Source organism: Engystomops pustulosus, chromosome 8 (genome assembly GCF_040894005.1).
Source record: "Engystomops pustulosus chromosome 8, aEngPut4.maternal, whole genome shotgun sequence".
Taxonomy (NCBI): Eukaryota; Metazoa; Chordata; class Amphibia; order Anura; family Leptodactylidae; genus Engystomops; species Engystomops pustulosus.
In genome coordinates, this window is record NC_092418.1 from 62,097,451 (window position 1) to 62,121,055 (window position 23,605).

The following is a 23,605-nucleotide window of genomic DNA, read 5'->3' on the forward strand; positions in this document are numbered from 1 at the left end:
CGGCACGCCCTGAAAGATGTATAAGAAGCGCGGGAGTACATCCATTTTTAGGACATTAATCCTGCCAAACCATGAAAGGCGCTAGTCATATGTTTGAAGGTCCTTCAGTGTACGATCTAGAAGGGGAGAATAATTGAGAGCGTATAACTTCGACAGATCGGTTGGGACCATGACTCCCAGGTATCTGAGGGACTTCTGTCGCCACTGGAAGGGGAAGTTATCCTTTATGTGACCCACCTCTGACGTTGAGAGGGATATGTTAAGAGCCTCAGTCTTAGAGTAGTTGATTTTAAAGTCACTAACCGCACTATATCTCTTGAACTCCTGAATGAGTAATGGGAAGGAGATCCTAGGTTGGGAGACATACAACAACAGATCCTCCGCATACAATGCAGCCTTGCAATGTCTGGAGCCCATTGTGATCCCGTGGATGTTAGGATTTTTCCGAATGGCAGTAGCCAGGTGCTCCATCACTATAACGTATAAAAGGGGCGAGAGCGGGCATCCCTGCCTAGTCCCATTCTGTCGAAGTGCTGCCGTCCCGGGAATAAATCCCACCTGGTCTGTGTGTATTACCGTCGGGATGTGGGGAGCCAACCTTTCCGCCAAAACCTTCGCAAAACAACTTCACATCCACGTTTATAAGGAATATGGGTCGATAGCTAGCCGGCAGCGAAGGGTCCTTACCCTGTTTGGGCAGCACACTAATGTGAGCCTCCATACCACCGGGAGAAAAGCCTGAAACTGATGATACAGCCCCGTAGACTTTGGCCAGCAAAGGGGACAATAATTCTCCAAATTGTTTAAAAAAGGCCGGGGTGAACCCGTCAGGCCCGGGACAATTCCCTGCAGGGGTATCTTTAATTACAGCAGACACCTCTGCCGCCTCGATATATATCTTGCTCCAGATTGTCTGTAACTTCCGGGGGTAAGACTGGCAGACTTGTCTCCGCTATGTACGAGTCTATGCGGGCATCCTGGGAGGACCATGATGCGGGCCCCTACTTACCCCTGATATCATACAACGAGGTGTAAAAGGGAGGAAAGCCAGTGTGCTCATCATTGTCCTACATGCGGGAACAGGGCCAGTGTTGGGGAGGTACCAGGTGGCAAGAGTAAGCATCAGCCCAAAGACTCTTACCTTTGCAAACACGTATCTGCCTTCGTCATCTACCTTTGTTGCCAGAACCTCCAATGGCAGTGATTTGTGGAAGGCTATCGACACTCCCTTCAATTTGGCCTCTGGATTGGCGCTGTGGATCCACTGTGTAAAATAACGATCCCGAATGTCAGGCACACCGGTGGACCTGAAATGAGTCTCCTGTAAGAAAAGGACGTTAACTCTCTGTTTATGCATATCATATAGGATCTGTGTCCTTTTCTGTGGGACATTCAGTCCCCTAACATTAAGGGACGCGATACGTAGAGTATCCATAGCGAATCTAAGACCCTCCTAGTCTCACGTTGCCTCGCTGAAAGGATAGCGGACTATGTCGGACCCTCTGGAGTTACAGCAGGAGGAATGGGGGGGGGGGGGAAGAAAAGGGGAAGGAAAATACACTAAGACACAATGTTAAGGGACACTACCAACACAAATTAGACTAACACCTGACAGACAAACACTGATCAGTGGGGAGACAACACTTATAATACCGCAGGCAGGTCCGCTGACTACGGATTCCCCGGTGGGTAGAGTGCTGACTACGGAAGGCTCAAACTCACCCCACCCGACAACCGCACCTTACACATTGAATCTGCAACAAAATAACGTACCAAATCCAGTTTCAAGAGAACAACATGAACGAAAAGAGAAAACAGCATTTAAGTGGCAAGACATCAATGAACATTTGAGGGGTAGAGAAGACGACTCCAGGGCCATGAGCCATCAATGGACCCACAGGGTCTTACTATAAATGTAAACCTCTGACAGTAGTAATGATCTCTAACCTTAGGAGCCTAATCGGCCATCCACAGCTCGTCCAGAGAGGTCGCCCCTCTACCCACTCTCATAACCCTGAGGAAGCAAACATATCTTAAGGCAAACAGTTGAGCTTAATGATAATCATTCCGGGGGCAACCGCCCCGGATCACGGCCCATCTGTGCTCCTCCCCTGCCCCGACCCTGCCGGGCCCGGCGTCTAGGGGGTCTTCCTGGCGGAGGAGCAGCCCCATGCAAAGGGGGCAATGGCAAACCCGGCCACTCCGGTAGATCAGGAACTGCAATCTGTAACGCCGCTGCTACGGCGGGAACCTCCCCCGGGTGCTGGATAACAAATCTACACTCCGCCTGTCGGATCTGGAGGCGAAACGGTAAGCCCCATGTGTAGGGTATGTTTTGTTGTCTTAATTCCACCAGAAAGGGCTTCAACGCTCTGCGCTTTAGTAGTGTCAGCTTTGATAAATCCGGTATTAGCTGTATATGGGACCTTTGGAAAATAATGTCTCCAGATGCTCTTGCCTTGGACATAATTGCCTCCTTTAGCTGATACCGGTGCACCCAGCAGATAACATCTCTTGGCAGTTCAAGCGCAGCAGGTTTGGGTTGTAACGCTCGATGTGCCCTGTCTAGCTCCACCGGTGTATCTACTGGCACCTCCAAGATGGAGTTAAACAACTGGCGTAGGGTATCATGCAGACCAGAGTTCTCCACTGACTCGGGTAGGCCCCGAACTCTGATATTGTTGCGCCTTCCCCTGTTCTCTGCGTCATCCATTTGATCAGCCAAAAATTGAAGTTGAAAGGAGTGAGAGGCAATAGTAGCAGCTTGTGACTCAAGGCGGGCACTGAGATCATTCTGAGTAACCTCAGTAGATGTTACACGGTTCTCAAGCTGTTGTACTTCCTCCCTCACTGCGTTAAGTTCAGCGGTATAAGATTGCTCTAGCCTAGCCACATAGCTTTCCATATCATCCCTGGTGGGTATGGTGCAAAGGTGGGAGCTTAGAGCACGTAATTCTGCCAATGCGCCAAATTCTTGTGACAACATGACACTCTGGGACTCAAAGATTCCCCCCTGAGAAAGCTCTGTATTAGATGCAATGTGGCCAGAAAGGACTTTGGCCTGATGAGGCCTATCTTGTGGTGACTGAGACACAGACCACATTGGTGAGGGGCATGGAGTATGGGTCACGGGGGTGACTGGCCATTCTTCCCCCGATTCTGGCCACAGGTCCGGGGAGTGGGGCGCAGATGGCATCGCTTTCCCTTCTTTCTCTCCCATCCACTGTGGGTCCCCTCTCTCACTTGTTGCAGGTTCACCTGCTTAGCCCAGGAAGGATTGTCTCCACGGACGGGGGTCAGTGTGCCTGTCTTGGACCGCACAACGGGACCGGGGGTCTCCAGTGGGGCCTTTTCCGCCCCCATGGCATGTGATGTGGAGGCCATTCTTGGAGACTCACAGGGCCTGGGTGACTGAGGTTGGGGTACCCCCAAAGCCCCTCTCCCAGGTGAGCATTGTGGGGCCTTATGCACCTGGGCTACCACTTGGATGGACCTGGATAGCCCGCTGTGGGCCCGACAGTAACTGGTTCGGCCGCCATCTTGGCCGCATGGTGTTGCAGGGATATGTTCGTGCCGTTCCCCAGAATGTGGCTCTCTAACCTCCCAGCTGGCTGGTGCCAGGAGGTGACCGGTCCGAGCATGTCCCCCCGCACCTGCTCTTCTCCTGCTGCTGGTGGCCGGATGCTGTTCTGGGCCGCGGCGCTCATCTCCATGTCGTCCTCCGCCATCTTGGCCACGTGCCACTGGAGGAGCGCGTCCTTCCCAGGGACCTTGGGCTCTGGCACCTCGTCTGGGCTGATCATCGGCGGAGAATCTGCGACAGGTAAGGTGACCGCCGACTCTTCTGCCGCCGGAGCTTCCCGCGGATCCGGTCTCGGAGCTGCTGAAATGGTCGCCGCGACTGCGGGCTGTGAGGCGGCCGCCGCCACCATAAGGAACCAGCCGATTCCGTGGGCCGTGGACCGATTAAGGGGCGCTGCTGGGGTCCGGGTACCTTCTTTTTGCTCCCATTTACTGAGGGCTTGGATGCTGAGATTTGGGTTTTTTGCGGTGTCGCAGCAGGGTTCGGGCAGGAGAGGTTCTAATGTGCAACCATCTCCATCCGCAGTAAGGCCACGCCCCCCTTACCATCAATTTTAGCCATCTTCCCTCTGCCTGCCAAAGAAAAGAAGTCCCAAACCACGACATTGCCACCACCATGTTTGACAGTGGGGATGGTGTGTTCAGGGTGATGAGCTATGTTGCTTTTATGCCAAACATATCATTTAGCATTGTGGCCAAAAAGTTCAATTTTGGTTTCATCTGAACAGAGCACCTTCTTTTACATGTTTGGTGTGTCTCCAGGTTGTTCGTGACAAACTTTAAACAAGACTTTTTTATGGATATCTTTGAGAAATGTCTTTCTTCTTGCCACTCTTCCATAAAGATCTTCCAGATTTGTGCAGTGCATGACTGATTGTTGTCCTATGGGCAGACTCTCAGACTTGATTACACATAGATGGATTATCATCATCAATCATTTAGGACATCATTCAGAGATCCTCACTGAAATTCTGGAGTGAATTTGCTGCACTAAAAGAAAAGAGGCCAAATAATATTGCAGGCCCACTTACGTTCCACTTCACAATTTTGTCCCCCACTTGTTGTTGATTCTTCACCAATAAAATACAATTTTATATCTTTATGTTTGAACCCTGAAATGAAACAGAAGGTAGAAAAAGTTCAACGGAGCCAAAAACTTTAGCAAGGCACTGTAAACGACGCCAGAACGGTTCAATATCAGGTTCCTGTTACGTGCGGGACTGAATGACTACCACAGACTCTACAGAATCCTTATATCTGCAGACATCAGGCAGGGAATCCTGATGAGGTGTGTCGGGTTAGTGGCAGAGCAGAGACCACGTCACCAGGGAAACATCACCATCTGCCAATATATGGTTTATACATCTCCCAAAGCTTCCCCAGACACAATGTCTCCATTTTATTCAACAAAATAATTTTATGCCCAACCCAGGATTTGAACCCACAACCTCCACACTCTACCTCCCATAAAGAGACAGAGCCTCTATCTATATGGGCTTAGTGGTTATCAATGGGAGGATTTTATGTAACTAAGAGCTTCACTGTTACACTGTGACACAGGTTTCATATATAGTATATAGAGAGGGATCTTCTCAGAGATTATTATTGAGATGATGATGATTATTTATTATTATTATGGAGATTATAATATATGAAGCATATAATACAGTTAAATTACATGAAGCCGATGGGTTTCTAATCTACTTCTTGCCCTGCCCAGTTGATTGCCTAGCAACATTTGAAGAAAAAAACACTCTGCATATGGGTATAATGCACGTGCCGTCCATTTTTTGCAGATCCATTGACTTCTATGGATGTACGTGGTCTGCATGTTGCAATTTTTTTCTCGCTGGCTGCACATACATGAAAAAATGGACATGTGAACAGGAGCATAGGAAACAGTGGGTCCGTTTGCCATCTGCAAAAAAGGATAACACACGGACATCAAAAACGCCTGTGAGCCCATGAACCCTAAATTATACTATTTAGTATACTATTTTATTTTAACATTACCAGGACAACATTTACAATACATATACTACACTGTCATAAAAAACTAAAGCCTCCTGGCAAATCACTGCTTGGCCGTTACTGATCGCATGTGTTTTAAAGGGAATGCATTCATACTGAGCCCCACCCCCAAACTTTTGCCCCACCCTTTTGACCCTTTATTTCCTCAGAGATATTGAGGGTCTATAAACTACACCAAATATTTTCTCAGAGCTCTTCTGGCTTCGAATTTCAACCCACAAAGTTTCAGCCTCCTCACACTCTTCATTGACCACTGTCACATTTATAAATCACTTTTAAGTGTTTGCTGACATACACCACCTCCTCTTCTATTTGGCCTGTCTTTCCAAAAGAGTGTAAAACCTTGAATATTAACACCCTAATCATGTGATGCATCTAGCCATGTCTCCGCTACACCATCTAACTGTTCCTCTAATACCAGGACGTCAAGCTCACCCATTTAGCTTTTGATACTTCTGGCATTTGTGAACATACACTTTAATTTTCCACAGTTATTTGATTTATAGTAATTTAACTGGAACATATTATAATGGGTGCCTCAGCGACCTATGTCATGGCAAAGTTGAGCCTGTGGAGCTACCTAGTGGTATCCCGCCGCAGCAAGTCCAGCCTGCTTTGCAGCGAGTTCTGGTGAAAACCGGGTGCTACTTAGACTCCGCCCCCAGGGGTCAGCTTATGTCATCGCTTGCGGTGGTTCAGTGGGTCGACTACCCCTAATCCTGACACATATAGCCTCAATATTGTTTTGTAACTTGTGGATCTCCCTATCCACTGCCTTACTCCTCCATTCACCACCCACTGGAACACCCACCAACATAGGCTTCCCCCTTTATGACCTATCTACCCATTTAGTTTCTTCTTTTTCCTCCTCCCCCAATCCTAGTTTAAATACTCTGCCATCTTGGCTAGGATCTTCTCCCCCAGCACAACAGATCCCCTTCCAATTCAGTGCATGTTATCTGTGGAAAACAGCTTGTACCTCAATGAAAATTCAGCCCAGTGCTCTAGAAACCCAAATCCCTCTGCTATACAACAAGATCTGAGCCATAAATTTCACTCCCTGAGCTCCTACTATCTTCTCTTTGTAGCACATTGCACAGGTAATACTCCTGATAATACTACCTTGGAGGTCCTTCCCTTAAGCTTTGAACCTAATTCTTTGAAATTATTCTTCAGGATCCTCCTCCTACCATTTATTCTGTCATCCCAAGCCCAATTTATCCAATCTTTCCACACCATGTCGAACCCTGAGAGACAAACCATTCAGTTAAGGTGGTCTTGGCGACAAATGATTCTGTCTTCCTGATTATAGAGTCCCCTACAACCACTAACTGTCTTGGCTTACCTGCACTACCATCCTCCCTACTACTAGCAAGGACCACCTGTATACCATAATATAGCCCAGCAGCTGACAGCAACCAATCAGAGCGCAGCTTTCGGATGCTTCTAGTACATCTCTCCCTGTAATTCCTATTTGTAATGTGCAGTCATAAATGAGACCAGTAATGATCATTGGCCCAAGTTACTGGCCTCAGCATTAGTTGCAGAACCTGTACTTCGTAAATGGTTTCGTTTTGTTAAACTTACTTTGCAAGGACAACTTCTATGAGAGGTCCCATGTGTGCAAGCATGTTAATTTTAGTTTGCAATATGGTAGTGAACTCTCTGGGCACAGTTTCTTTGGTAAAACATACTCCTAACAGAAATCAAATATGGCAGAATGCATGCTCATTTGAATGCTTTGTTCAAATACAGCACTATTTTTCATAAGAAAGCAGCAGATGCTGATGTGATTTGAGTATAAACCTAGTCACAGAAAGAAATGCATACATAATTAATGGAGATAAATTGGGAAATAATTTAATAACCAAGTATATTCTGTGCAATGACAAAACAAATAAATAGGGAATCTGAGCAATCTATAAACATTAGCAAATTAAATAACCTTCCCTTGGTTTGTGAAAGCAGTTCATAATACTCCATATACTAGAACATGGAGCACAGCAAACAATGCCAGTTTAGCTTCTTTTTCTAACATATATACAAAATGTTTGGCCTCTTCTAAGAAATCGTATATTCTGTAGGACTTTTAAAGGCTAAAATGTGAAAACTTCTTAATATTGTATGGCATTCTGAATGCCACATCCACTGGGGCTAACCCATGATGATGTAGTTAATATTTTTTATGCTGACCAAAATATTGTAACTGATCATGCACATCACTTTAACGCTATAGTCCAGCGATGGCGAACCTATGGCACGCGTGCCAGAGAGGGCACGCAGAGCCCTCACTGCTGGCACGCGGGTCCTTTGAATTTAACTCAGCTTTAAGCAGGATCGGAGCCGCGCTCTGATACTGCTAAAAGCCATGACAGAGCAGGGCGCTGACACTGCCTGCTCTGTCTGATCACTACAGTGCACAGGACGGTAAGCGTCCCAGTGCTGGCAGCGTAATGATGTCATTACGCTGCCAGCGCTGGGCACCTTACTCTGTGTGCATAACAGAAGAAGCCGGAGGAACGCGGAGTCTGAGGTAAGTTTATTTTTTTTATTCAGGGCATAATATACCAGCAGGAGGGATGATTTCCTGCTCGTTCCCGGCCCTCCCCTAAACACTGCCCGCAAGCCGCCGAAACTACCAGCACAAACTGCGCCTGCAACCACAAGCCCTCCCCCCGCCCGGACCCCAGCCCGCTATCGCAAACCCACTATTGGGAACCACCATGCCCGCTACCACAAACCCCACCACGGCCCAAACCTCGCCCGCTACCGCAACCGACTCCGAACGCTACCAACCGGCCAGACTCCGCTCACTACTGCAATTCGCCCGCCCGAACTCCGCCCGCTATCGCTACCCACCCCAACTCCGGTCACTGCACCCCCCATCACCCCCTCCCCTGGAACTCATGCCTCATAAACCCACTGCCCAGATCTCCAGATGCCGCATTCCCCCCCCCCCCCCACGCAGCCCTAACTCTGGCCACCGGCCCTCTGCCCATCTACCCAACCGACCCCTCCCCCCCCCCTCTGGAACACCAGACACCTGAACTTTTGCCCGCCAGCACGGCCGCCACCTTGGAAAACCAAATAGCAAGTAATATATGTATTTCTATGTTTGTATGTATATATATATATATACATATTATATTATAAATTTATATGTGCATTTATATATAGCGGTGTGAGGGCTTATTTGTTGCGTAACTCAGTTATTTATTATTCCATGTTGTGTACTAGGAAGCTGGAAAAAAAATGGTGAAGATGGCGGAAAAAAAAAATTGGAACGCTGTCTTGTGGGATTAGATTTTAATACATTCGCTGTGCGCTCCAAATCATTGTGATACCAGTTTTGTAGGTTTTATTGTGTTTTAAAACTTTATCAATAATTAAAAACAATACGAAAAAGAAAATGGTTTCGCCATCTTGAGACGCTAATAACTTTAGTGCACAGAGCTGGGGAGGTGTGATTTTTTGCTTAATGAGCCGTTGTTTTCATTGCTACCATTTTGAGGACTGTGCGACCTTTTGATAACTTTTTATTACTCTTTTATATGATGTAAAATGGTGTAAAAGTGGCGTTTCAGTGTGTATAGGACTGCTACCTCTTCCTCAGTATAGGAGTTTTGAAATGCAAATAAAACGCAATGGGAGGGAAGCTACCTCTGATTGGGAATGTATCATTTTATTGATTCTAAACTAAACCGTCAGTTTTCAAGTTAAATTGCCGTACTGGCACTTTGCGATAAGTAATTAGGTTTTGGGTTGCAGTTTGGGCACTCGGTCTCTAAAAGGTTCGCCATCACTGCTATAGTCCATTTATCTACAGTCTGTCCTGTAATATAAAGCATTTAGGGTCACAGGTATCACTCGTTTTTTCTGTTTTTTTGCGCCTTTTCATTCAGGCGCACTGTTTTTGCGGCATTTTTGCGACTAACCGCCAAACTAGCCGCGCAGCAAAAATAACCACCTTTCCCTCATCTATCTTACCAATCCAGATGTTTTACTGCGCCTAATGATATTCATCACTTGCAACGTTTTGATTTAGGCACAAAAACGGGCGCAAAAACGGGCGCAAAAACACTCCAGCCCGAAGGTGGCGTTAACTGAGAAGAAAGCACTGAGCCCCTTTGAAGAACAGCTCATTTCTAGCAGCAAAGCTCAGCCAGACTCTGCAGACACTAGATCAGATCATACAGACATGAGATAATTTGCAGATAGGAGCTGCAGACTCTATTTACAGTTCATCACTTTCTATTTACAAAATATTCTGCAAACTCCTGAGCTCAAAGCAAGAGAGAAGAGAAGTTTGCAGAATGTTGCAGATACTACCCCCATGTAATTCTGCACAGTATCTGAGGGGGATACTGTGCAGAATTACAGGGGTGCAGCAAGAGACCAGCACTGGGGGATCCCCTCCAGGAGAAGCCTCTGCTGAGGAGGTAACTGGGTGCTGGGTGTCACACACCTGGGTGCTGCTGTGTGTGTTATCGTCATTCTGGGCTGTGGGAGAAGCAGAGAGGAGCTTGTAGCAGGATCACATGTAAGTGCCAGAATCTAACTTTGCGCCTAAACTTGGCCAAAATCGCGCCTAAACTGTGTTAAAGTAAAGTGATTAATAAGAGGCAGGAAATTACCTTTTCACAGTTGGTGATAATTCTGGCAAAACAGTGCGCCAGAATTTAGGCGCAACTACTACTACTTATCACAAAAGTGATAAATGTGGCCCTTAGTTTTAAAACCAACTCATCTGGTTTCAAAGTGGGACTCTATGCATTAGTTAGCGTTTTTCACATTTGCATGTTATTGTGTTAACACCGCATCATATTTACTTGTAAAGAAATAAAGCATTAATAAAGATACATTTTGTCATACATTCACAACAAAACCAGCAAAAAAATAAAACTTCAACAAAAACTTCACTGTACATAACCTTATAACCCAGCAGCGATGTGGGTTTATGAGGCATTGGTCCGGTCAGTCTAATCTGATTGGCTTCTATGAGGAGGTAAGTTCCAGACTGGATCTGGGGAAAGCTGTGGAAGTTGCATATCTGGATTTTTCCACGGCATTTGGCACAGTGCTGCATAGAGGTTGGTACATAAAATGAGACTGCTGGGACTAGGGGGAAATCTGTGTATTTAGGTAAGTAATTGGCTTAGTGATAGAAAACAGAGGGTCATCATTAATGGCACATTCTCAGATTGGGTTGACGTTACCAGTGGAGTGCCACAGGGGCCAGTATTGGGGCCACTTCTTTTTAATATTTTTATCAAACACATTGTAGAGGGTTTACATAGTCGAGTTTCAATATTTGCAGACAATACTTAGCTGTAAAGTATTTAATACTGAGGCCGATAGTATAGCATTACAGAGGGATTTGTGGAAGCTTGAGGAGCGGGTAGAGAAATAGTTGCTGAGGTTTAATGTAGATAAAAGTAAAGTTATGCACTCGCGCCATGGAAACAAAATGTACAATTATGTTCTAAACAGTCAATTACTTGGTAAAACTGGAGCTGAACAAGACTTGGGGGTTAGTGACCAGAGCCAAGCAGCTGCTGTAAATGCAAATAACATTATGGGATGTATCAAGAGAGGAATAGATTCTTATGATAAGGACATAGTTTTGACCTTAAACAAATCACTGGTCAGTCCATACATGGAATATTGTGTACAGTTTTGAGCACCAGTGTATAAAAAACACATAGAACTGGAACTGGAATATATAACAAATATTTTTTTAATATATATAATAAAAAAAATGATCTTTTTTATTTAGACCGAGAGGAAATCGAGTTCTTAACTCCAAAATCCAATATGCTTATTTTTTTTAAGAGGAGTTTCCAAATCCCCCCCCCCCCCCTCCTAGGGCTAAACACCCTTTCAATGCCAAAGCAAATAATTGATATGCCTGTTGAAGACTTCAATGAAATGTCTCACGGCTCCGGATATGCCAGTAATTTCTTTGTCAATGTCACATAAATGCTCTGCTATTCTTGTCTTCATTTTTCGAATGGTGCTGCCTACATATTTCTTTTTGCAGCAGGTACACTCTATAATGTAGACAATATAGCAGGTAACGTAATTAACAAACGACTTTATGTTATATATTTTACCTTAATTTCTTTTTTGCATACTGGCATATGTTGCACCTACTGCCTCCACATGCATGAAAAAATTTGGTCGACAACCAGGTTTAAGTTTTCTGGTGATTGCCATCACTGTAATAGCTGGGAGAAAAATAGATCCTAAAGACCTTCCCCTTCTCGCTACACACTGAAAACCATCAATTAGGATATTTCTGGGAATCTTGACTTTATTTAATATTGGGATGTACATTTTTATTGTTCTGCAAATATTTCTGTATTAACTACTAAAAGGTGTACAGAATACCAAATTATTGTATTATTTTATTTCTTTTGTTTTTTAAGAAAGTTTTTTTGTGTTTTATTCTTTATATGTGCTTTGCCCTTTTTAACATCCAATCTTTATAGCCTCTTTTTTAGATTATTATCTATTTCTTCACATTGTTTTAAGAAGGTATCATTATTTGTATAATTCCTCCTGGCTCTTACATATTCTCCTATTTGCTGGATGGGAACTTCTTGCATCCAAAATTGTGTTGCCTGCTATTGATCTTATGTATCTAGATGTCTCTATTTTACCATTAATTTTGTGTAATTGTAATGTCAGATCTAAAAACCTTACTCAGAAACATCTCCCCTGTAAAATGTAAATTATAGCGGTTTTTATTAATGTATTCCAAAGAATTATTGAAAGGAGTACCGTCTCCTCTCCACACCAGTAGCACGTCATCTATAAATCTACTGTAATCTACTGTGTTAGCTACACAGTAGCTACACACATTGAGTTAGCTGAAATGTTGCACCTATCCACATGTGAAAAAAGAATTGAACGACACGGAGTGCTGCTTCTCTGTCTTGGATATTCTGGTTACTCTGAGGTTTTGAGTCGGACATTGCAAGCTTGCATCCGCATTGGATTACAATCCTACCATTTACACTGTGCCGCCCTTTACTTTTGCATTTCATTTATATTCCAGCACCATGTAGCTTGATCCAGCACAGAGGAAGATCCATCCCAAATTTTCCAGCACCATGATTTTCTATATGTATACGTGAGGGTGGGTTACTGATTGTAACTCCCTATGTGGGAAAAAGAGATGTCTGGAGGGTGCTGGTACTCAAAGGTAAGTATTTCTTTATTCGGAAAGGATATTGGCAACGCATTTTACACTTTACGTTTCAATTGAGTAAATGAATTGGTTAAATAGATCAGTTAAAGGAGAATATAAGAAGTTTATATACTCATATAAATACACCTGTAAGTGTGTGTATTTTATATGACATTTAACAGGCATACAAAGATAAGGGACAGGTGGTACAAAGATAATTAGAGAATTAATTAATAAATTAGGTACCGTATATTCTCGTATATAAGCCGATTTTTCCAGCACAAAAAATATGCTGAATAACCTCACCTCGGCTTATACACGAGTCAATAAAAATTACATACTCACCCTCCGGCGTCCCCGATGCTCCACACGGCTCCTCTTCTATCTTCTCTGTGCTGTAGTAGCCAGCAGAGACATGTCCATGCGATCTGGCGGCCGGCGCACACTGTGATGCGGCGGTGTCACCGCTGAGATAGGCTTTAAAATTATTCATGGAACAGCTCTATGTATATGTATTATTGGTAGAGTACTCAGCTAGCTGAATGACGATAGAGAGCAGCGCTCGTACAGCTTACCTAGTTCCTTGGTTGAGCTTGTGTTTGTGGTGTGGATGCTGGATCACAGCCCAGATTCAACCTTTTTAATGCCATTCTAAGTCAGATAAGGGTGGACATTAGGAGTTTATCTAACCCAAATTCTTCCACAGAGGAGTCATTTCGACACCCTAAACTCTTTGGTGAAGAGGTCCTCCACCATGATTACCCACTCAAACCACTCATCAAGCTCCTCCAATATCTCCTCTGTCATTACCCCCTTAGTTCTTATGGTATACCCCCACTCACAACCCACCGCCACACAAGAAATCCGAATCATAGACTCTCCAACGATAAATAAAAACAAGTTCCCAACAAGATGCTTTTACACAGGTTTTGAGAACCAAAACCATAGAATATTTTTTTCAACCAGTGAACCAAAAGAAAAGAAAAAAAATGAGGAAAAAGAGGAGGCCTTAAAAGAAGGCAACAGAACCGGAGCCATACCGAAATTGAGACCACCAATCAAGATACCACAATTAAAATTTTCAACCTTACCGACTATTCTGTAACTAAAAACGAGGAATCACTCCTGTCGAAGGGTCTCTCCTTCAGTCCCATTAACCTTACAAAAGAATTCGATCTTTCTTGATATTAATCAATTTATAAGGAAACTTACCCTGAAACTCTACTATACCTAACAAGAAACGAAAAATAAGGAACATACACTCCAAGAAAAATCAGACCATAAAGAACTAGATAACCATACAAAGGCCGGGACACCAATAATGGATCCACACACCTACAAAAATCAAAAACAAATCCAAATTTTATCCACTACAAGACCAGAACCCCTACATCAAAGTCTACCAAGACCTAGTAATGGAAGATTTTTTTTTAAAACTCACCACAACGACTATCCCACACAATTCTTGAAACTCCAGAGGAAACCTACAGAACCATCGGAACGCAAAGCACTTAACCCCTTATCACCGACACTAGTTTTCAGCTCAATGACCAGACTCGATTTTTCAAATCTGACATGTCTCGCGCTAATTGGTTATAACTTCGGAACGCTTTAACATATCCCGGTGATTTTGAGAATGTTTTCTCGTGACACATTGTACTTCATGTTAGTTATAAAATTTGAGTGATACGTTTTGCGATTAGTTCTGAAAAGAAGTGAAAATTTGGCAAAAGTTTGTAAAAATTCTTCATTTTCCAAGTTTGAAATGTTCTGCTTTCCAGACAGGAAGTAAAACTACCCAAAAAGCTTGATAAATTACATTTAAGGAATGTCTGCTTTATGTTGGGATGATATTTTATGCATCCTCTCACTTTTCTAGTATGTTATGAGGTGCAGAACTTTAGGTGCGATTTTTCTCATTTTCATGAAAATTGCCAAAACTCACATTTTGAGGGAAAACTCAGCTTCCAAGTGACTTTGTAAGGCCTAAATAATAGTAAAACCCCATAAATTACCCCACTATAGAAACTTCACCCCTCAACGTATGTAAAACAACTTCTATTAAGTCCATTTACCCTTTAAGTGTTTCACATGGGTTAAAACAATATGGACCTGCGATTTAGAAACTATGGAATTTTTTTGGAAAATACATTCATTTAGGCCAAACTGACAGTTTCAGAATAAATTAAATGATGAAACGCACTGCAACATTTGATGCCCAATACCTCCCGAGTGTACTGATACCACATATGTGGTGGTAAACTTCTTTATGGGCGCACGGCCAAGTACAGAAAGAATGGAGGCGCCATTCACTGCAGATTTGTATTGTCACATTGTACTACCTATACATTTTTATTTTTTTGGGTAATGCAAACATATGAGGGCTTATTTTTTACGGAATGAGATACAATGTATAGATAATTCATTTAGGGGGTCTATAGCTTATTCATGAGATTTTATTAACTATTTCAAGGGGGACACAAACAAAATCATCAATTTTTATTTTGGATTTTTATCATTTTTTTCCCCCCGCTCACCGTAATGTAAAAATAATATTTTATCTTTATTCTCTGGTTCACTACGATTGCGGTGATACCTCATTTATATAGTTTTTCTTATCTTTGCTCAATTTTCCTGAGCAAAACCAATATTGGAGAATATCGCATTGTTTTTACTATTGACATCTTTTTAGGGCCATAACTTCTGTATTTTTATGTTGTCAGACCTGGTTGAGGGCTTATTTTTTGCAAAAAGAGTTGTTCTTTTCAGTCGTATCATATTAGGGAACGTAGCTTTTTTTGATCACTTTTTAGAACATTTTTTGTGATGGTGTTTGATGAAAAATTGTATATTACGGGAAGTTTTTCATAGTTTTTTTTTTCATCGTTCACCGAGCGGGTTCAATATTGATTTAGATTTATTGTACAGATTAATACGGACGCGGTGATACCAAATATGTACATTTTTTGTGTGTTTTTGTGTTTTATATACTGTATTTGCATTATATGTGTAACTGGGGAAATTATAGGACTTTATTTTATTTATTTAATTATTATTATAAAATGATTTCATCTTTTTTTTTTTTACTTTCACATATTTTACACCTTTTGGCTTGAACAAGCGATCATCCGATCACTTATTCAAGCCTCTACACTGCAATACACTTGTATTGCAGTGTATAGTGTAAGTAACTGAGCCGCGCATGCTCAGTTACTTACAGCCGGGTCCTGCCAGGAAGGCAGGACCCGGCGAGAGGAGGAGCCGACAGCCTCGGGTCACTCGTCGGGACCCGGGGCAGCGGCAGGAGGGATCGGATCCCCCGGTAAGCACACCGGGGGGGTCCGATCCACGGGGGACACACTTGCACGCCGCGGTCATGCTTGACCGCGGCGTGTAAGGGGTTAAACACCCGGAATCGAAGTTTTTCCGATCCCGGGTGTTAGTGCCGGGTCTGGGCTGTGATATCACAGCCCGACACCGGCACTATACTGACCCGATGTCCCGAAATCTTCTTCTGACGCGGCGTAGTACCCTTAATGACCAACGTAGATTCCCGATAGGGCGGTCATTAAGGGGTTAAAGACCTCAAAGAAAACCAGGACCTGGTATTCAGACCAGCAGACAAAGGTGGAGGCCTAGTCATCATGACGTACGCTTATTATGACAAGAAAGCCCTGAATATCCTAACGCAGTGATGGGCAACCTTTTGAGCTTGGTGTGTCAAAATTCGCCAAAAACCGAGCATAACTCGAGTGGTGTGTCACCTTGAGAAAAAAAAAATTTTTTGTGATATTTATAGTTTAAATAACAGATATGTATAATTATTTAACTTCTGGGGTACTTTAACCCTAGGTTGTCTAATTGATCCTACCATGTACTTCCATATTACAGTATGGCAGTATATGGGGATTTTCCACAACATCTATTTATTACAATGTGCAAATCGCACATTGTAATAGATCGTTACAATCAGACAGGTGTGAAAATGCTTAGTAACCTGCAAACTTCGTCATGAAAGTTCACAGGTTATAGCGAGGGCGCAGGCGCCGTTGTCCGCATCTCCTTCACGAGGAGCAAAATAATCGCAATGTCTGACGATTTGCAAGGCGTTGTGATTATTTCAGGGCTTGTACGTCACAAAACTGACACACAAGCCCAGATGACTGTCTTTCATCATATAGTACACTGACATTACTCACTGTATGATGTCTTGTATGTATGATGAGAGTGTTTGTCCTCCCTCATCCCTGCTGTGGAGATGGTCAGTGTAGAGGTGAGCTACCACAACAACTCCCCCCAGCACAACTATCAGGAGCTGCAGAGGAGTTTATGGAGTTGATGGCCGGGTCACCTCTCCTGGTGCTGAGCCCCGGGATGATACCTGTGCTGACTGGAGACACAAGGCACAGCTCACACAGGGGGAGGGGCCGGCCCGGTAAAGGAAGAGGAGGAGGAAGTGCTGTTAGCTCAGTGCATGACAATCTCTCAGCCTCCCGGCTACTTCACCTGGCCGTGTAGGAGCCGAAGATGAAACTTAACTCTCCGGCGGCCACGTGTCACTGAAAATGGCTTGGCGTGTCAGCACTGACACGCGTGTCATAGGTTAGCCATCACTGTCCTAACGGATACCACCTATTACAAGAAAATACATAACAACCTGATATCCACGCTACAAAAAAATCTCAAACAACTATTGGACACAGCTCTCAAACAAAATATCATCACAAAAGAAGAAAACAGATTCCTCTTCATACCTTTCCTCAACGCACCCTATTTTAATTTTCTACCGAAAATTCACAAAACCCCACCCGGTAAGACCCATCATATCGGGCATAGGTTCCCCAACCAGTAACATTTCCAATTTTTTGGATCTGTCCCTACAGGCTACGTCATGCAATTATGGAGTTACCTAGAAGACTCAGACCACAATATCCGAGATCTGAACGCTATAGAACTACCAAGGGATTCTTCCTTTCTGACAATGGATGTCAGTGCATTGTACTCCAACATCAATCATGAGAAAGGAATTGAATGCACAGCACACTATTTGAATAAAGATCCAAAAATTCAAAAACCTCCTGATAACTCTCCTGACAATAATCTTAGAACACAACTTTTTTCATATGGATCCTCCCTATACTTACAACAGTGTGGCACGGACTCGGGCACCCAGTGGCCCTATCTTATGCAAACCTCTTTTTGGGGATGTTTGAGGATCAGTTCATCCTATCAGAACAACCATTCCAACAACAGATTTTCTCCTACCAAAGATATATTGATGACCTGTTCTTTATCTGGACAGGCTCATATGAGGCCAGCCTTTTCTTACTACTACTGAACCAAAACTCATGGGGAATTTCATTCACCATGGAACATGACCATTCCCAAATCAATTTCCTCGATCTAAAACTGGAGAACAAACAGGAATGAATCATCACCTCCACATTCTACAAAGATGTTGATACCAACAGCTATCTCAATTACGATAGCTCCCATTTCCAGAAATGGAAAGATAACATTCCATACAGCCAGTATCGATGGATCCGAAAAAATTGTACGGACACCTCCACCTTTAGATCCCAAGCAACTAGATCCCAAAGGCTTTCAAGAAAAAGGGTATCCGACACACATCCTGAAAAACGCCTACAAAAGAAGTTCAAAACGTACACAAAAAGAATGCCTAACGTTCAAAATCAAGAAGTGCACAGACACACAACTGGCCTTCATCACCCAATACAATGATAAACACAAGTAAATCAGGGATATCCTATGCAAACATTGGCACATCCTGGAAAGGGATAAGGCACTGAAGGTAATTAATCCCAAATACCCCAAGATCACGTTCAGAAGAGCGGCCAACCTGTAAAATATCCTGGCCCCAAGCCAGATCAAACAACATGGCACCAAAATAACAGAAACCACTAGGCCAACAGTTAGGAGATGCACCCAACCAGTCTGCTTATGCTGTCAGAACATCAAGTACAACACCAGTACATTTAAGTCCAATACCACTTAAAAATCATTTCAAGTGAAATACCCCATGACATGTCAGACCAAATACGTGATATACTTACTCGAGTGCCCCTGTGGACTCCAATATGTGGGGAGAACGACACAGGCCCACAACAGAAAAATAAATTGCCATAGAGCAAATATAAAAAAAAAAGGTTTCCTGCTGTCCAACCACTTCCTCCTCAGACATGCAAAAAATGAGAACCTACTGAAGATTATGCCCATAGATCATGTAACTGAGGGCGTCCACAACAGATACAAGACACTGTGCAAAAGGGAAGTTTTCTGGATATTCAAACTTAAAGGAAACCTACCACTTGAAGTGGTAGGTGTAAGATGGGAATACCGAGCACCAGCTCAGGGTGAGCTGGTGCCGGAGCTTATTTTACACCTACCTCTTCAAGTGGTAGGTTTTCTTTAACACCCTCAACCCCTCAAGTCTCAATGAGGTAACAGAAACCATCATCCACCTTAACTCCAGCCATTTTAGTTTGATAGACTGTAAGCATATAATGCACATCCAGGCGGTCCCCTACTTAAGAACATCTGACTAACAGATGACCCCTATTTACAAACGGACCTCTGGATGTTGGTAATTTTCTGTACTTAATCCATGGCTACAATAAACAGCTATAAACGTTATTAAATGTGTCTGTTGTTAAGATTTGTTAATCCTTTTTCTGACAACCCAACATTTTTAAAATCCAATTGTCACAGAGACCAAAAAAAATTTGGTTGGGGTTACAATTATAAAATATACAGTTCCGACTTAAAGAGGACCTTTCACCACATTGCACATATGTAGATTAGCATACCATCCCATAGGGCCTGTTACACAGATTTAGGGGCACTTGGAATTTTCCTTCTAGCCCCTGCGGTTGCGGGGCTAGAACACTTTCAAAGTTTCTGACCATTGTAATCTGTGTTTGGTCAGAAAAGAAGGAGCTGGGGGCGTGTGTTATGCTAATCTTCTCTCATACTGTCCAATTAGAGGCAGGCAATGTCAGAGAGCTTTTATGAATATTGAGCTGTGAGTTTTTTCTATGTTCATCTAAAGGCTGTGTTCACATATATTCCACTAATATTCTGTTGACATTGCGTATAAAGAATCTCGTTTCACCAGATTCGCTGGCAGTGGAGTTTGTGTCATGGTTACGTTCATGTTTATTCTTCTGCTGTGTCGTTTGCATTTACGCAGCACTTGCGGCACGTTTCACTTATGCGCCTTTTGCGGCACGGTTCTGCTTACACGCCGTTTGCAGCTCGTTTACACTTAAGCAGCAATTGCATCACTATTACACTTACGTGGGGCTTACGCACCGGCACGGTTACACTTACACGCCATTTGCGTTATGCTTACACGCCGTCACGTTTGCAACATATTTACGCTTAAGTGGCGTTGCGTCATGTTTGCGCTTACACGACATTTATGTCACATTTACGCACCGTATGCGTTACTCCTATGCAGCGTTTGTATCACAGTTCTGTTTACATGCCGTTTGCCACAAATCGCGCGTATGCATAAACTCAATGTAAATGTGAGACAAACGCCACATAGGCAGAAGCACGCCGCAAGTGCCATGTAACCGGAATTGCAATGCAAACAGCCCGTAAGGGGAAACGCTACAAAAACGGCACAGAAGCGTACACGCTATGCAACGGCCGCAAGCGTAAACAAATTTGTGTCGTGTTTAAACTTACGTTATATTTGCCTTTGTGTCACGTTTACACAGCATTTGCGTTTATGTTGAGTTTGACTCGTGTTTATGTAAAAGGCACTTACATTTACACTTCCGTGCCATCACGTTTGCGTTTACACTTTCATTTACATGCTGGTTGTGTTTATGTCTTGTTTTACGCCTATTTACGCTCATGTGGTGTATGCGTTGATGTCTCGTTTGCACTTATGCAATAACGTTTGCATTTACATTTACAATGCGTGTAACATTGCATTTTTAGTGTGGTGTAAAGATAATTTCAACAGAATATTAGAATGTGTGTGAACATAGCCTTTAGATGCCCATAGAGAAATTACAGCTCACTACTGACAATATGAGAGAAGATTAGCATCTCCAGCTCCAGCCCCAACTCCTCCTCTTTGACCAAACATAGATTATAATGGTCAGATCTCGGGACTAATAACTCCGCAACCGTGGGGGCTAGAAGGAAAATTCAAAGTGCCAGTGATAATTCCTATATAAGTGAGGTAAAGACCCTATCTTGTATGTAACCTCACCATGAAATTTCCATCCCTAGTATGCCGGCACCATAGAAGAAAATACTTCCTTTGAAGTCTAGTACCACAAAGGCCAAGTGATTTCAGGAAAAAGCAGCACCATCAGTAGCAATGACTCTAGTTACACTTCACTTCCAAAAGTTTTATTAGCTCCTCTAACAAGACAGCCAGATATCCAAAGACTGTGGCCCACCATGATGAAGTTGGTTTCTGATTTGTCGAGTTTCCTATTCAGGACTTAAGTTGATTTATAGCAGTTTTTTTATTCACAAAACATATATTTAATGTTTAATTAAGCAAAAAAAAAAATCATAATAATAAAAGAAGTTGTATTTTACTGGTCTGAGATGAAAAAGTTAAAAGCAGCAGGAAGTACAATTCAAAGGGTTAAATGGAGTTAAATATCCGGTCTTACACTGTCAACACACAGAATTTCTGATATCATTTAATTTCTGCTTGGCACAAAGAGTTTCTAGGCACAAGAACAGGCATTAAAATGGACAGATGGTCCTTTTTTTACTGGTTTAAATAATTTTCAATGGGTTAAATATCTTTTAACCACAGATGTCATACAACTAACACGCAGAGGAGGATTCCACTCATCAAAAGTAGTTATTGGCATCAAAGCTGCCATGGAAGTGGGAGGTAGGTTAAGCCTGACTAAAAGTGGTTGTGGGAAATAGAACTGTCAAAGTTGGAAAATACTGTAGATATTTGTTTAACTGGGTTCATCTCTCCTAGTATTTCTGATCTGTATTTCTGATTGTGTAGATAAGTGCATTTCCCATAATAATATAACAGTAGTGGATCAACTTTTTATAGTTCACTGTTCATTCTTTATTCCTACTAGATATTTATGACACTGGATGTTACCATTCTGTTTGCCATAGGGCCGTGTCCCCTGCACACCATGGTACTCAGCATCAGTCTGCTAATATATACAATTCCTGAAGGTAACACCCAATTTATTAATAAATTACTAGACTAAATAACTGAGGAACAGCATCAAACGCATTATCACGAGGAATTCATGAGGATTACAGAAATTACAGAACCTTAAGAATGTTTCGTAAATGCTAAACATTGCTAGTGCCACTCTGAATTTAGCTGCCGGCAGAAAATGTTAGAAGACATGATAAATCAGTAAGTGCCATATTACTCACTTTTATGTCAGTTATTATTCCCAGGCTGAACCCTATGATGGGCATGGACCTCTGTGCACTTCCTCTGAGATTAATGGCCTTTAATAAGGACTTAATTATTCAAACTTGCAAAACATGTCCACTTTTATTCCAGAACCGTTCTGAAAACAGTGAACTTAATCTGGAGCAGCACCTTCTGTGTGTTGACAGTGGGTGATCAGTCACCCCCGCACCCACCCTTAATAAACCCTTGAAATCCCACTTCTTGCTGCCCACATAGGTGCCTGTTTTGAGACAAATATTTAGTTTTTATGATGCAATCAACTGTTTTCCTAGCAATGTCATTAGAAAACTAGATTAACCACATCATTCTTTAAGACTAGATCAATATACATGTCATAAGAATATGGAACAGCTGAATAGGGAATCAGGCTCAACCCCAAAGGAAACTTGACGTAAAAGAAATCACAGCCAAAAGTGAAGCAAAGCCATCGAGAAGCCAGGAATGTGAGGGAGGAGGAGCAGCCCTGACAGCGGCTCTGGATGCGGAGGACATGTAGCACTGAGCAGGTGAGGCTGTGGTGGAGGTGTCACACACTCGTCCACTCCGACATATTACACCATCTACAACAGAATAAAACTTTCTAGCTGCATCAGCACATAAGCAAATCTATAGTTTCACAGAAAGTTGCCTCCTGTCGCCTCCTAGCTCCATAGTAAGAGTCAGCCGCAAAGCCTTCTCCTCCCAGGACCCAGCGCCCACCGCTCACTTACCCCCAGGTCTGCAGAAGAACCGCCGCTACACCAGCTCTCCCTGTGTTCAGTGTGAGGAGAGCCAGTCCAGTGACGTCACAGCTGAAGGCCCTCCCTGCTGCTCGGTCCAAACACTCTTTGATTGCTGAGGCGACATGGGGCAACCTCTATCCCCTCAGTGCCCATGGCTGGGAAGGCAGCCAGAGATTACTGCTGTCACACCCCTCTCTACATGCTCAGGCAATAAAAAGCCCCATTTACTAATCTTGGAACAAACGTCTTGAATCCAGGCGCTTCCTGTTAAAAAAGGCTTGATAGCGTTCATGCTCCTAAGTGTGCAGTCAAGTGCACTCCAGTGCTGCACATCTGTCCAGTCACGCCGCCATTCACCCACAGATGTAGCCAAGTGTGTGTATATATATATATATATATATTTTATATGATATGCATCTCTGGGCAATACTGTAGCACAGTGATGGCGAACCTTTTAGGGACAGGGTGCCCAAACTACAACCAAAACACAATTATTTATTGCAAAGTGCCAGCACAGCAATTTAAGTAGTAATTTATTGCTACCTGTTCTACCACAACTTTCAATCATATTGGCCTCTTGAGGACAACAAAACAGTTGAAAGAAGAAGGCCAAATTTTGACTAA

At 43.2% G+C, this 23,605-nt stretch overlaps 1 protein-coding gene across 3 annotated transcripts in view; it reads right to left on the reverse strand.

The window, feature by feature from the left end:
- GULP1 (GULP PTB domain containing engulfment adaptor 1) overlaps positions 1-23,127 on the reverse strand; it is a 657,395-nt gene extending 634,268 nt beyond the window's left edge. For 2 of the 3 annotated variants that reach the window (XM_072120982.1, XM_072120978.1), the window contains exon 1: positions 22,970-23,127. The gene's annotated coding sequence lies outside the window, so the exon portion shown is untranslated. The remainder of the gene's footprint in view (positions 1-22,969) is intronic. The other variant, XM_072120976.1, reaches the window with a different exon arrangement.
- Positions 23,128-23,605: the final 478 nt, after the last annotated feature.